Here is a 13,121-nt window from a genome sequence, read left to right as displayed (position 1 = left end):
TTTTTTCATGTGATTATTAGCCACTGTATATCTTCTTTGGGGAAAAAAATCTATTCAGATCCTTTTCCATTAAAAAAAAACGGGACATCTATTTATTATTGAGTGGTAATGGGTCTTTATATAGTCTAGATACAAGTGCCTTACCAGATATATGATGTGCAAAAATGTTCTCCCATTCTACAGACTGATTTTCATTTTCTTCATAATGTCCTTTGATGCACAAAAGTTTTTAAGTTTGATGATGTCCAGTTTATTTTTTCTTTTGTTGCATGTGCTTTTAGTGCCATAAATAAGAAACTCAAGGTCACAAAGGTTTATGCCTATATTTTCTTCTAAGAGATTTATAGTTTTAGGTCTCACATTTAGACCTTTGATCCATCTTGAGTTAGTTTTTGTATATGGTGTGAGATAGGGGTCCAATTTCATTCTTTTTCATGTGGCTATGCAGTTGATAGCACCATTTATTGAAAAGACTTTTCTTTCCCCGTAAAATTGTCTGGGCACCCTTGTCAAAAATTAATTAACCATAACTGATCAATTCTATTCTCTTGAACTATATGTCAGTCTTTATGACAATATCACACTGTCTTTATTATTGTTGCTTTATAGTAAGTTCTGAAATTGGGCATGTGATCCCTCCAACTTTGTTCTTCTTTTTCAAGATTGTTTGGCTATTTGGAGGGGGCTTGGATTTCCACATGAATTTGCCAGTTTCTGCAAAGAAGTCAGCTGGGATTTTGAGAGTGATTGCATGGTATCAATTGTGTAGATCAGTTTGGGGGGGCATTGCCATTTTAGCAATATTAAGACTTCTGATTTATTCATTAGTATTAAATATCTATTTATTTAGGTCATTTTAATTTTTTCAACGTTTGTACTAATCAGAGTGTAAGTATTGCATTTTTGCTATATTTATTCCTAAGTATTTTATTCTTTTTAATGTTATTGTAAATAGAATTATTTTCTTAATCTCATTTTTAGTTTGCTTGCTGCTAGTGTATAGAAATAAAATTTATTTGTGTATATTATCTTGTATCTTGCAACCTTACTGAACTCATATATTAGTTCTAATAGTGTTTAGTCGATTCCTTTGTTTTTTCCATATACAAATAGAGATAGTTTTCCTTTTCAATCTGGATGATTTTTATTTAATTTTCTTGCCTTATTGCCCTGGCTAGACCCTTCAGTACAGTGTTGAATAGAGCAGACATCCTTGTCTTATTCCTGATCTTAGTAGCAAAGCCTTGATATGATATTAGCTGTGGGTTTTTCACAGATGCCCTTGATCTGTTGAAGAAATTCCCTTTTATTCTTAGTTTGTTGAGTGTTTTTATCGTGAAGAAGTATTGAAGCTATGAGTATTCTTGCTCATTATTTTGTTGAGTTTGGATATACATTACATACAAATTTCTGGTGAGTATCAATGAAGGAGTGAAAAGACTGAGTCATAGGGTAAGCATAAGTTAAGCTTTAGTAGTCACTGTCAAACAGTTTTCCAAAGTGCTTGTACCCATTAATACTCCCATGAACAGTACAGGATTCCAGGGGCTCTGTGGAATAGTACTTTATTAAGCCACCTCCCTACCTGTTCCCTCAATAACAGCTTCCTCAGTCTTCCTTCATACCCAGCACCATGGCTGTGGGCAACAGTTGCCAGACTTTAGCAAATGCGGGCAGTGTCCTAATCCACTACTCCCAGGGTGAGCTTTGGTGGAATTCAATTTGTAGGGTGGAATAAATGGGCAATTTTGATCTTTGTCAAAATAAGATGTGAAAAATAACATTTTTTTTTTGCCATTTCTTTTACTATTAACGATATCAAAACATTTTTATAGGTTTGTCAGTTTATATTCTGTGATTTTTTCTGTTCATGTCCTTTGCCTTAAAAAAAAAAGATGTTTGGTTTTTTTTCCTTACTGATTTTAAACTCTCTTTGGGATTTAAACTTTGGCAGGGGGGAAACGAACTTGGCCCAGTGGTTAGGGCGTCCGTCTACCACATGGGAGGTCCGCAGTTCAAACCCTGGGCGTCCTTGACCCGTGTGGAGCTGGCCCATGCACAGTGCTGATGTGTGCAAGGAGTGCCGTGCCACGAAGGGGTGTCCCCCGCGTAGGGGAGCCCCACACGCAAGGAGTGCGCCCCATAAGGAGAGCCGCCCAGCGCGAAAGAAAGTGCAGCCTGCCCAGGAATGGTGCCGCACACGTGGAGAGCTGACTCACCAAAGAGAGACACAGATTCCCCAGCTGCTGACAACAGAAGCGGACAAAGAAACAAGATGCAGCAAATACACACAGAACAGACAACAAGGGTGGGGGGGAGGAAGGGAGAGAAATAAATCTTAAAAAAAAAAAAAAAACTTTGGCAGGGGCCATGCTAATCTCTGCCTGATTATAATAGTATTGCTACAGATTTTGAAGAAGTTATTTTTTTCTGATTAAAATGATAATACTTATTCATTGTAGGAAATTGGAATAGAAAATACCTAAAACTGAAATAAAAATGGAGAAATTACCCTCACCTCTGCTCTATTCGAGTCTCTGTCCTATGAATTACACACTGCGGTACTTTTCCATGACCAAAGTTTCAGTTCTTTCCTATTATCAAGTGCATTGGTAACCACAGGGGCTCTGCTGACCTAAACCCAAGTTCCAGAGAATGTGAATAATCTCTGCTAACAGAAGAATCACAGAGTTAAAAGAGGCCTTAATGAGGTTTTTTCCCTCATCCTTTTGACCTTGCACAAGCTTGCACCAACAACATTCCAGCAAAATACTATTCCCTAGATTCTCCACCACCTCCCTCCAGAACCCTTCACCATGTCATTCTGAAGACAGAAAATTTTTGCAAACATTCATCTCAAATCTCTCTGATGAAATTTAAGTTCACCCCTTCTTGTCTCTTTCTTAGCTACAACAGGCAACAATTGCTCATTATCTTTCTTGGGATATTCTTGCATATACTTCCACACTTTAGGTGTAACCAAAGGGTCAGAGGCACAGTCTCTTGCAGATAGCAGAAGTGTCCCTGAATAGACAAGGAGCTTTTTCTTTTTAAACTTGTCTTTTTCTGTTGAAAAACTTTTACTTCAGCATTTATGAATGCAGATGTTGAGGCAGACTACTTAGGATTTTTTTTTGGAGGTTAGCCATTTTTCCTGAACGTTAGTTTTTTTCTCAGCGAAAATAAAAACATTATTATTTCGCCAATAGCAGTTGTCCAATAGGACTGTTTTTGGACAGAAGTATAAATTAAAGGGTAGGGAAGAGCTGATGTGGCTCAGTGGCTGAGCACTGGCTTCCCACATACAAGGTCCTGGGTTCAATCCCCGGCCCTGGTACCTCAAAAAACAATTTTTTTTAATAAAAAAATAAAAAAGTATAGAGTTTTCTTATGTGGTGTTTTGGGTTTTTCAGATTATTTTTTTACCATGAGGAATACTTACTTAAGGACAAAATACATTTAAGAACAAGTAAATAGAAAAGGTATTATGGGCCACTTCATGGTGTTTGTGTAGTTAGTCTAAGCAGAAATTCTTAGAAGAATGTTTTTCCAATTACATTATAGTTCGACGTTAGATTTTATAACCCTCTGATCACTTGTGTTGTCCTCTTTTTATATTGCCCAGTTTCTCTGTACCACTGTCCAACTGAATATGAACTGCTTGGCTAATTTGGGACAGTTCAGAATTACTTAGCAGAACCAAATATAGTTATTGATCAGAGGTACTATTTTTTCCTAGTTGAGATTTTATGTAACACTACATGTTTGCAAAGTGCTGTTGGTCACTTTAATCAGGTAAGTATCATAAGAGTTCTTTGAAGATTTTTATTATATATCTCTTTTGTAATTTTAAAGATTTATTTATTTATTTAATTTTCCCCCCCTCCCCTGGTTGTCTGTTCTTGGTGTCTACTTGCTGCGTCTTGTTTCTTTGTCCGCTTCTGTTGTCGTCAGCAGCACGGGAAGTGTGGGCGGCGCCATTCCTGGGCAGGCTGCACTTTCTTTTCGCGCTGGGCGGCTCTCCTCATGGGCGCACTCCTTGCGCGTGGGGCTCCCCCACGCGGGGGACACCATTGTGTGGCACAGTACTCCTTGCGCGCATCAGCACTGCGCATGGCCAGCTCCACACGGGTCAAGGAGGCCCGGGGTTTGAACCACGGACCTCCCATATGGTAGACGGACGGACGCCCTAACCACTGGGCCAAGTCCGTTTCCCTCTTTTGTAATTTTAATGGAAGTGATAGTATTCTTTGTTTTTTTAAGATTTATTTATTTATTTATTTCTCCTCCCATCCCTGTTGTTGGCCCTCTGTATCCATTTGCTGTCTATTCTTTCAGTGTCTGTCTGTATTCTCATTAGGCGGCTCTGGGAACCAATCCTGGGACCTTCCAGAGTGGGAGAGAGGCAATGGTTCTCTTATACCACCTCAGGTCCCTGGTCTGCTACATGTTCTTATTGTCTCTCCTCTGTGTCTCTTGTATCATCTTGCTGTGCCAGCTCTCCGCTTGGCCGGCACTCCCACACAGGGTGGTACTCCCACACAGGGCAGCATTCCTGTGGGGGCGGCACTCTGCATGGGCCAGCTTGCCTTTACAGGAGACCCTGGGCATCAAACCCTGGACTTCCTATATGGTGAACATCCATCTCCCCGCTATTCTTTTTTTAACTCTCTTATAAGCACTGAATTTTAATATCTAAGTAAATTTTTGACAGGAAATACTATCAAGATCTGCCCTCAAGAACAAAACAATGATTTTCATTCTTTGTAACGTCCAAGTTGAAGGTTTACCAAAACAAAAACAAAAAAGCCCACACAGAAATAAAAAGTAACAAAAATCACATTTTAGGGGTTCAGTGCATTTAGCAGCCTTCACTGTGCTGCCTAATCATCCTTTAGCTGACTTTCAAAATATAAGACCCTAGCTCATCAAAATATACATTTTCCATTTGCTTTTTAAAACTAAAAAAAAAAAAAACTTTAGAGGAATTTACAATCAATTGCCTGACTTGTTTCAGTATCATCTACAGCATATAAAGGTCAGGAGGACTATTTGCAAAACACATGTTTAGGTGATATTAATATTCAAGGCTTCATTGTCTTCCAAATACCCACAACTCCATGTAGGAAGGGACATAGACAGTCTCTTTCAAAAATTCCATGGGACAATACGGGTGCCTGAGGTGTTCTTCACAGAGTGATAGGACTTCCATCAAACTGACACAGTTTCCCTGTGTAAAATATTTCCTATCCTATTTCAATCATTAAAAGGTCAAGAATCAGTCTGAGTGCTCCCTTTGGCAGCACATATACTAAAATTGGAATGAGCATGGCCCCTGTACATGGATGACACATAAATTCTTGAAGACTTCCATATTTTCCTTCTACCCCAAATATATACCCTTTTTAAAACAAATATTTTAAAAAAAGAATCAGCATACTGCATATTATATGATTCCATTTATATAAAATGTAAATATAAGCCAATTTATAAAGATGGAATTAGATTAATGGTTATGTAGGGCTAGGAAGGGTAGAGGGATTGAGAGGTGACTACTAAGGTGTTTGGAATTCTTTTTTTTTGAGTAATGTAATTGTTCTAAAACTTTTTGTGGTTATGAATGCACAACACTGCGATTATACTAAAGACCATCAATTGTAAACTTTGAATAGGTTGTATGGTACATGACTATATCTCAATAAAACTACTTTAAAAAAAATCAGTCTGAGGAATTCCCATGTGGAATCATCCTCTGGAGAGGTGGAGATTGGAACAACTATCAAGTCATTAATCACATAATCAAACTTCCTCCCATCTTTGGCATATTTCTTTAGTACTGGAATACAGTCTTCTACTAGATCCTGATAGAATTCTTCTTTAAGATTGTCTGAGATGGAAGCAGATGTGGCTCAAGCTGTTGGGTTCCTGCTTACCACGTAGGAGTTCACATGGAAGGTTCCTGGTACTTCCTAAAGAAGACAGTGAGCTGACACAACGGGCAGGCACAGCAAGCTGTTGCAACAAGAAACACAAGGAGGAAAAACAATGAGAGACACAACAAAGCAGGGAATGAAAGCGGCTCAGGTGATTAGGTGCCTCCTTCCCACATCAGAGGTCCCAGGTTCGGTTCTTGATGCCTCTTAAAGAAATAAGGAAGACAAAAGACACAGTAAGTGCAAACAACAAGGAGGTAGAGAAATAAAGACAATAAATCTTTAAAAAAAATTATCTTGGAAGTGGACTTGACCCAATGGATGGGGCATCTGCCTATCATATGGGAGGTCTGTGGTTCAAACCCCAGGCCTTCTTGACCCATGTGCTGCTAGCTCATGCACAGTGCTGATGCGGGCAGGGAGTGCCGTGCCACGCAAAGGTGTCCCCCACATAGGGGAGCCCCACGTGCAGGGAATGTGCCCCATAGGGAGAGCCGCCCAGCGTGAAGGAAAGTGCAGCCTGCCCAGGGGTGCTGCCACACGCATGGAGAGCTGGCACAGCAAGATGACTGCAGCAAAGGGAGAATCAGATTCCTGGTGCCACTAATAAGGATAGAAGTGGTTATGGGGGAATACGCAGTGGGTGGACACAGAGAGCAGACAACTGGGGGGGGGGTGGGCGGGAAGGGGAGAGAAATAAATAAAAAAATCTTTAAAAAAAATGAAAAAAAAATTATCTAAGGCATCACAAGTTCATATGCACGCGCGTGCACACACACACACACACACACATATATATATATATATATATATATATATATATATATTTTAGGTACTGAGGCTGGGGATTGAACCCAGAGCTTGTATTTGGGAAGCTGGCACTCAACCACTGAGCCACATCAGCTCCCCGAGTTGGTTTTTTCGTTTGCTTGTTGTTGTTGTTTTGTTCTGTTTGGTTTTTAGGAGGCCCTGGGAATAGAACCCAGGATTTCCCACGTGGGAAGCAGGCACCCAGCCACTTGTGCCGCATCTGCTCCTGCATATATTTCTTATACTCATCAGTCACCATTTGGTCAATCTCTCCCATAGGGACCATCTTTGGTTTCAGTTTGACTGTGTCATATAAGATGGCCCCATCTCCACCTCCCAGAATCAGTACATTTGCCAGTATAATCTTCTTTTCCACTGCCCATGATGGTCACAGTACATCCCAATCAATCTCTGCCAGATTAACATCCCCTCTGAGGATGAGAATATTTCCAAATTGCTTTGAATGTAGAATTTTAATTTTCTGATCAGGTAAGTCTTCAATCTACACCACTTCATGTCATACTCAACCAAGCGCCCAACAGCAGTGGGCTGGTATCTGTCAATGGTTGGTGCTCGAAATACAGGTGGTAATCACTTCACCTTCCTGGTACTGTCCTGACTCAATTCTTTCATTCTTTCTTCTACTTTATTCAAAAGATTATCAGTTTCTTCTTTGCCTTGTGAATCACTGTCATAACCCTGAAGGCCCGGCAGCACCAATCCATGTGGGTAAAGTCTGAAACTGGCAAAGCTGCTGTTTTTGTTCGTGAAGATTGCTATTAATAAATAGCCATTGTCCTGCCAGGTATACACTAACTACGTCATCCCCTGCTCCTGGAAAATGGGCTGGAGGCCTTCTTAGAATGGTCTGGCGGTCACTTTGGGCGCTGCTGAGCATGAAGTTGAGGGAACTATGCCAAGCACTGCCGTAGTGCCCTGTGCCAGGCCTGGGGGAGGCTGCCGCGGGTCGTGTCAGGCTGTGGTCAGCGGGAGGTTGCGGTACCCGGAGAATTTCTATTATTATTAAGCTCAGTCTTATGCCACGTGTAAGACAGTGAAATCTCCAGATCTACTAGGAAACAAGGATTTTTCACAACCCAGGGGCAGTGGGAGGGGAGTAAAAAGAAGGAGCGAGACCATCATCTCAACACAATTTAATAAATTTGACATGTCACAAAGCAAAATTTTCTCTGAGACCGCTAGATGTAAAAAGGCAGAGTTTGAACACATGACTTTGAATTCATACTACTCCTTAGCTATGTCTAAAGTTCAGTGAAAAATACTTTGCTGCCTTGAAGAAAGCAGGTCTACTGAGCATTCTTCATTATCACCAAGGGAGCAAATAAAAATGAGATGCATCGGAAGAGTGGCAGCCAATGCTGAGGCATCCCGGGCAAACAATCAACAAAACTACCTCCAAATTTCCAAGAGGAACTTCAACTCCAGAAGGTAACAAAGGCCTCAGTGGTTAGTCACAGATCTTGCTTGGGTCTTGTCACAATATCTGGATTGTCAGTAACCTAGATTTTAAAAACACCTGTCCCCAAGGAACAACTGAACAAAATTCACAGTAGGGTGCAGTGTCTGGCCGTGCACTGGTGAAGTGTTGTATTTCACAACTCAGCTGCCTTGACATCTCTCACCACTTCATCTTTTCTCTAACTCTTTTTGTCTGCTTATTCTTAACTGATTATTTATTACTTGTAGTGACTGCCCAGGACTCACATGTTATTATTATAACCTTGCCATCCAAACTTCCCCTCTAAGCACCATTATTACCATCTTGAACTTCTAATATTTTGTCTTGGGACTTCGGTTTCCCATCCATTTGGCACCTCCTCTCCGTGTAGCCTGATCCTTACCACAACCTGCTTTTCAATCACTTGATCTTCTTATCCTGCCCTCTGCATTGGCCAGCACAAGATTATGAATTGATCTGGTACCTTTATGCTCTTTCTGTAATGCTAGCATGTTAACAGGCTGGAAGCTAAAGAGCTAGGAAACTTAGTGCATATAATTAACACAACTGAATTATATACTTGAAAGTGGTGAAAATGGGAAATTTTGTGTTGTATATATAATAAAAATGAAAATAAAACAAAAATCATAAAACTGTACAACACAAAGTGTGAACCCTAAAGTAAATTATCACTATACCTAAGAATGTAATGATAATAATATTAGCTAATCAATTGTAAGGAAGTTACCACACCGATGCAAAATGTTAATAATAGGGAAAATAGTATGTGTGGTTAGGGGGATAATAAGGAAACTGTATTTTCAGCATGATTTTCTGTAAACCTACAGCTACTCTAACATAAAAATAATAATAATAATAAAAACCATAGGAAGCTAAACTTTGGATCACTACTATGAGAGGGCTATTCCTCTAGGGCAGATAGTTTCAAACTTCAGCCCACATAGGAATCACCTGAAGCACTTGTCAAAGTTCAAATTATTGCTAGGCCAGACCCGCAGAATTTCTGGTAGAATAGGTCAAGATTGGGCCCCGAGAATTTGCATTTCTAACAAGATCCCAGGAGAGCTGCTGACATGTTCCTCTGGGGACCACACTTCAAGAGCTAATTTTGGAGGGTGAGAATACTAATATCAGAAAGAACCACACCTAACAGCTAGTGGCCACAGTATGTAAAATAAGACATTATCCTAAGGGGTTGACTCATTTTGTCTTTACGACCAGTCTTCTTTTCCTGTTTTCAAATGAGGAAACTGAATCTGAGAGAGGTTACTTATCTTTCCCAGTGTCGCCTTGTGGGTAAGTATACTGGTCCTGGATTATGAAACTTGAAAGTTCCAGAGCCCATGGACTTAAACTAACCTCTGTAATATGAAGTAACATAGCTGATGGCTTGAAATGAGTATGTTTCCATACATTTTGCATTTACTTATGTATGAACCTATACAAACTTCTCAGAGATAAGAATCTTTTTTTTTTTTAAAGATTTGTTTTTATTTATTTAATTCCCCTCCCCTCCCCCAGTTGTCTGTTTTCTGTGTATTTTTTTTGCTGCGTCTTGTTTCTTTGTCCGCTTCTGTTGTCGTCAGCGGCACGGGAAGTGTGGGCGGCGCCATTCCTCGGGAGGCTGCTCCCTCCTTCGCGCTGGGCGGCTCTCCTTATGGGTGCACTCCTTGCGCGTGGGGCTCCCCTACGCGGGGGCACCCCTGTGTGGCACCGCACTCCTTGCGCGCATCAGCACTGCCCATGGCCAGCTCCACACGGGTCAAGGAGGCCCGGGGGGGTTGGAACCGCGGGCCTCCCATGTGGTAGACAGACGCCCTAACCACTCGGCCAAAGTCCGTTTCCCTAGAGATAAGAATCTTTGATAAGAAAAGTAACCAATGTTGTTAATCTTAAACCAGTTGTTGCATTTTCTCCATTTCCTTTTTTTATTTTAATATTTATTTATTTATTTCTCTTCCCTCCCCCCTACCCCGGTTGTCTGTTCTCTGTGTCTATTTGCTGTGTCTTCTTTGTCCACTTCTGTTCTAGTCAGTGGCACGGGAATCTGTGTTTCTTTTTGTTGTGTCATGTTGCTGTGTCAGCTCTCCGTGTGTGCGGTGCCATTCCTGGGCAGGCTGCACTTTCTTTTGCGCTGGGCGACTCTCCTTACGAGGTGCACTCCTTGGGCGCACTCCTTGCGCGTGGGGCTCCCCTTCACGGGGGGCACCCCTGCATGGCAGGGCACTCCTTGCGCACATCAGCATTGTGCATGGGCCAGCTCCACATGGGTCAAGGAGGCCTGGGGTTTGAACTGTGGACCTCCCATGTGGTAGAAGAACGCCCTAACCACTGGGCCAAGTCCACCGCCTTTCTCCATTTCTTTACCTTTTTACTTATTGACCTCTATGGGGACAAAAATGATGAAGAATGAGGCATTATTGTAAACATTTTTTTAAAAAGATTTATTTTTTATTTATTTCTCTCCCCTTCCTCCCTACCCCCCCTCCCCAGTTGCCTGCTCTCTGTGTCCATTCGCTGTGTGTTCTTCTGTGACCACTTCCGTCTTTATCAGCAGCACTGGGAATCTGTGTTTCTTTTTGTTGTGTCATCTTGTGTCAGCTCTCTGTGTGTGTGGCACCACTCCTGGGCAGGCTGCACTTTCTTTCGTGCTGGGCGGCTCTCCTTATGGGGCGCACTCCTTGCGTGTGGGGCTCCCTTACGCGGGGGACACCCTTGCGTGGCAGGGCACTCCTTGTGCACATCAGCACTGCGCATGGGCCAGCTCCACACGGGTCAAGGAGGCCCAGGGTTTGAACCGTGGGCCTCCCATGTGGTAGACGGACGCCCTAACCACTGGGCCAAGTCTGCTTCCCTGTAAACATTTTTTAATTGATCAATTTAACAAAGTTTCACCTGTCAAAATGAAGAGTTTTCCTATATAATTTTCTATAGATCAATTTAACAAAGTTTCACCTGTCAAAATGAAGAGCGTTCTTACATAATTTTCTATTTCCCTTTTTGTGAATCCTAATTAGTCTTCAGTCACAGTAGTACTTGTTTCATGTACTTCAATCACCTCTGAAGATGTGGCTTTTTTACTTTTCTTCATCCCAAAGAAGGACCTTCTCTCTCTCATTCTAATTCTCTCTCTCTCTTTTCTACTGTATCTGGGCTTTTCCAAGAGCTAAAACTGAAAAACATTATTGATTTAAGAGTTTACTGTTTGAATGACCGTAAATTGTGACATATTAGTTCCTCTTGATCTCCACATCTGTAACCATGACAATTTAGAGCAGAAGAAAAGTCTTGATCTAATATTACTGTATTTCACTGAATCTAAGATGTCACTAATTACAGAAAGGACCATTATTTTCTGTATCACTAAGAGAGAAAAAGAATGCTGCCAATTAAACAATGATACAGTGTCTTAGCTCTAGTCTTTCTGAAATAATTGGTCACACCAAATTTATGTTACTTTGAAAATTCCTTAGTTTATTCTGAGGGCTTTAGTAAGAGATCCAAAATTCCTTCAGGTGCATTTCTTGGCAGGTAATATGCCTGTACTTCTCAAATTTGACTAGGCGTTCAAATCACCTGGACATTTTGTTAAAATGCAGATTCTGCTTCAGTAGGTCTGGGGTAGGGCTGAGATTTCGCATTTCTAATAAACTCCCATGTAATGCCAATCACGCTACTTAGGTGATCTTTTATGTATATTTCCTAAAACTGTTACTCCTCTTCATCTACTCATGGTATCTTCCTTTCTTAGGTCTTGTTAAGCACCTACTTGTTGCTTTGCAAGAAAACATAGAGTTGTTATAATTCCTCCAACAACAAATATTTGCTTTATAAATATCGAACTTCTGCTCTACACGTTTGTTTACTAGGCCTTTCTTTGTATATAATAGCTTTTTGTTTCAATATTTAATCACAGTGTAAAGTTTTTGAAGTTCATTTTAAAAAGCAATGAACATAGCTAATAGGAACAATGCACATAACAGAAGTGTAGGCAGAATGGAGAGGCATGACCAAGCAAGTTCACGAATGTATGGGCAATGGCAATTACCTCATGGCTGGGCCTGGCTGCCAGTGAATATAGGACACATTAGTATATGACACATGTATGACACAAACTAATTTCTGCAATTTTACAATGTAAAAAAAGATTTATGAAAAAAATATGTAAAAAGAGTATATAAAAGCATAATATATATTAAAAACAAACAAACAATGGGAAGGGCCCTGCCTTGATCAAGGTGACACAGTGAAATGCATCAGGGCTCACTGCCTCAAAAGAAGCTTTGAACAACCAACAAGAACTGGCAGAAACATCTTTCTCAGAGCTTCAGAAAACAGTTAAAGGATTGAAGTAGCAGAAGGAGCACCAAATTAAGAAAAAGAATTCCTGAAAGTGGTAAGATGTCATGGTGCCCTGGTGGCCCCTTCCTGTCCCCTCACCAGCTTGGTGCAGAGCCAGCTGCATTCTCAGTGTGAACCATGGTTCCAGTTCTGGAGGGAACAGAGCAACCCTTGTGTGCACTAGGAGTATAGATGTCTGTCCAGTTTCGCTGGTGGCGGTCTGAGGGACTGAACCAGGATACTCACTGCAGGTTTGCTAGCCCAGACCTTGCCCTGCATGTAGGAAGTGCCCCCTGAGCTCTCCTGCAGAATACTGTGGGAGAGCAGTCCAGTTATACTGCCTGGGGCAAGGGATTTCTGGCTGTAGGATGTACAGTGTAGGGCCCAAGACCACAAAGAAACTGTTTCCTAAGAAAGAGGGGACATTCCTATCTGTATAAATGAGAGAATTCACAGGCCCACATGTACATGCCCAAGACAAGATACAGATGCAGAAAGGATTAGGGAAGCCCCTATGCTTTGGTTTCTAACTATTCTCCAAATTCATTGTATGGATA

At 41.1% G+C, this 13,121-nt stretch overlaps 2 pseudogenes; one reads left to right on the top strand and one right to left on the bottom strand.

The window, feature by feature from the left end:
* Positions 1-5,092: 5,092 nt before the first annotated feature.
* On the bottom strand, positions 5,093-8,714 carry LOC101436487 (spermine synthase-like; annotated as a pseudogene).
* Positions 5,288-5,380, top strand: LOC111765877 (U6 spliceosomal RNA; annotated as a pseudogene).
* Positions 8,715-13,121: the final 4,407 nt, after the last annotated feature.

Source organism: Dasypus novemcinctus, chromosome 4, assembly GCF_030445035.2.
Source record: "Dasypus novemcinctus isolate mDasNov1 chromosome 4, mDasNov1.1.hap2, whole genome shotgun sequence".
NCBI lineage: Eukaryota > Metazoa > Chordata > Mammalia > Cingulata > Dasypodidae > Dasypus > Dasypus novemcinctus.
Note: the sequence above shows the minus strand (reverse complement) of the source record. Positions and strands in the feature narration are given on the sequence as shown.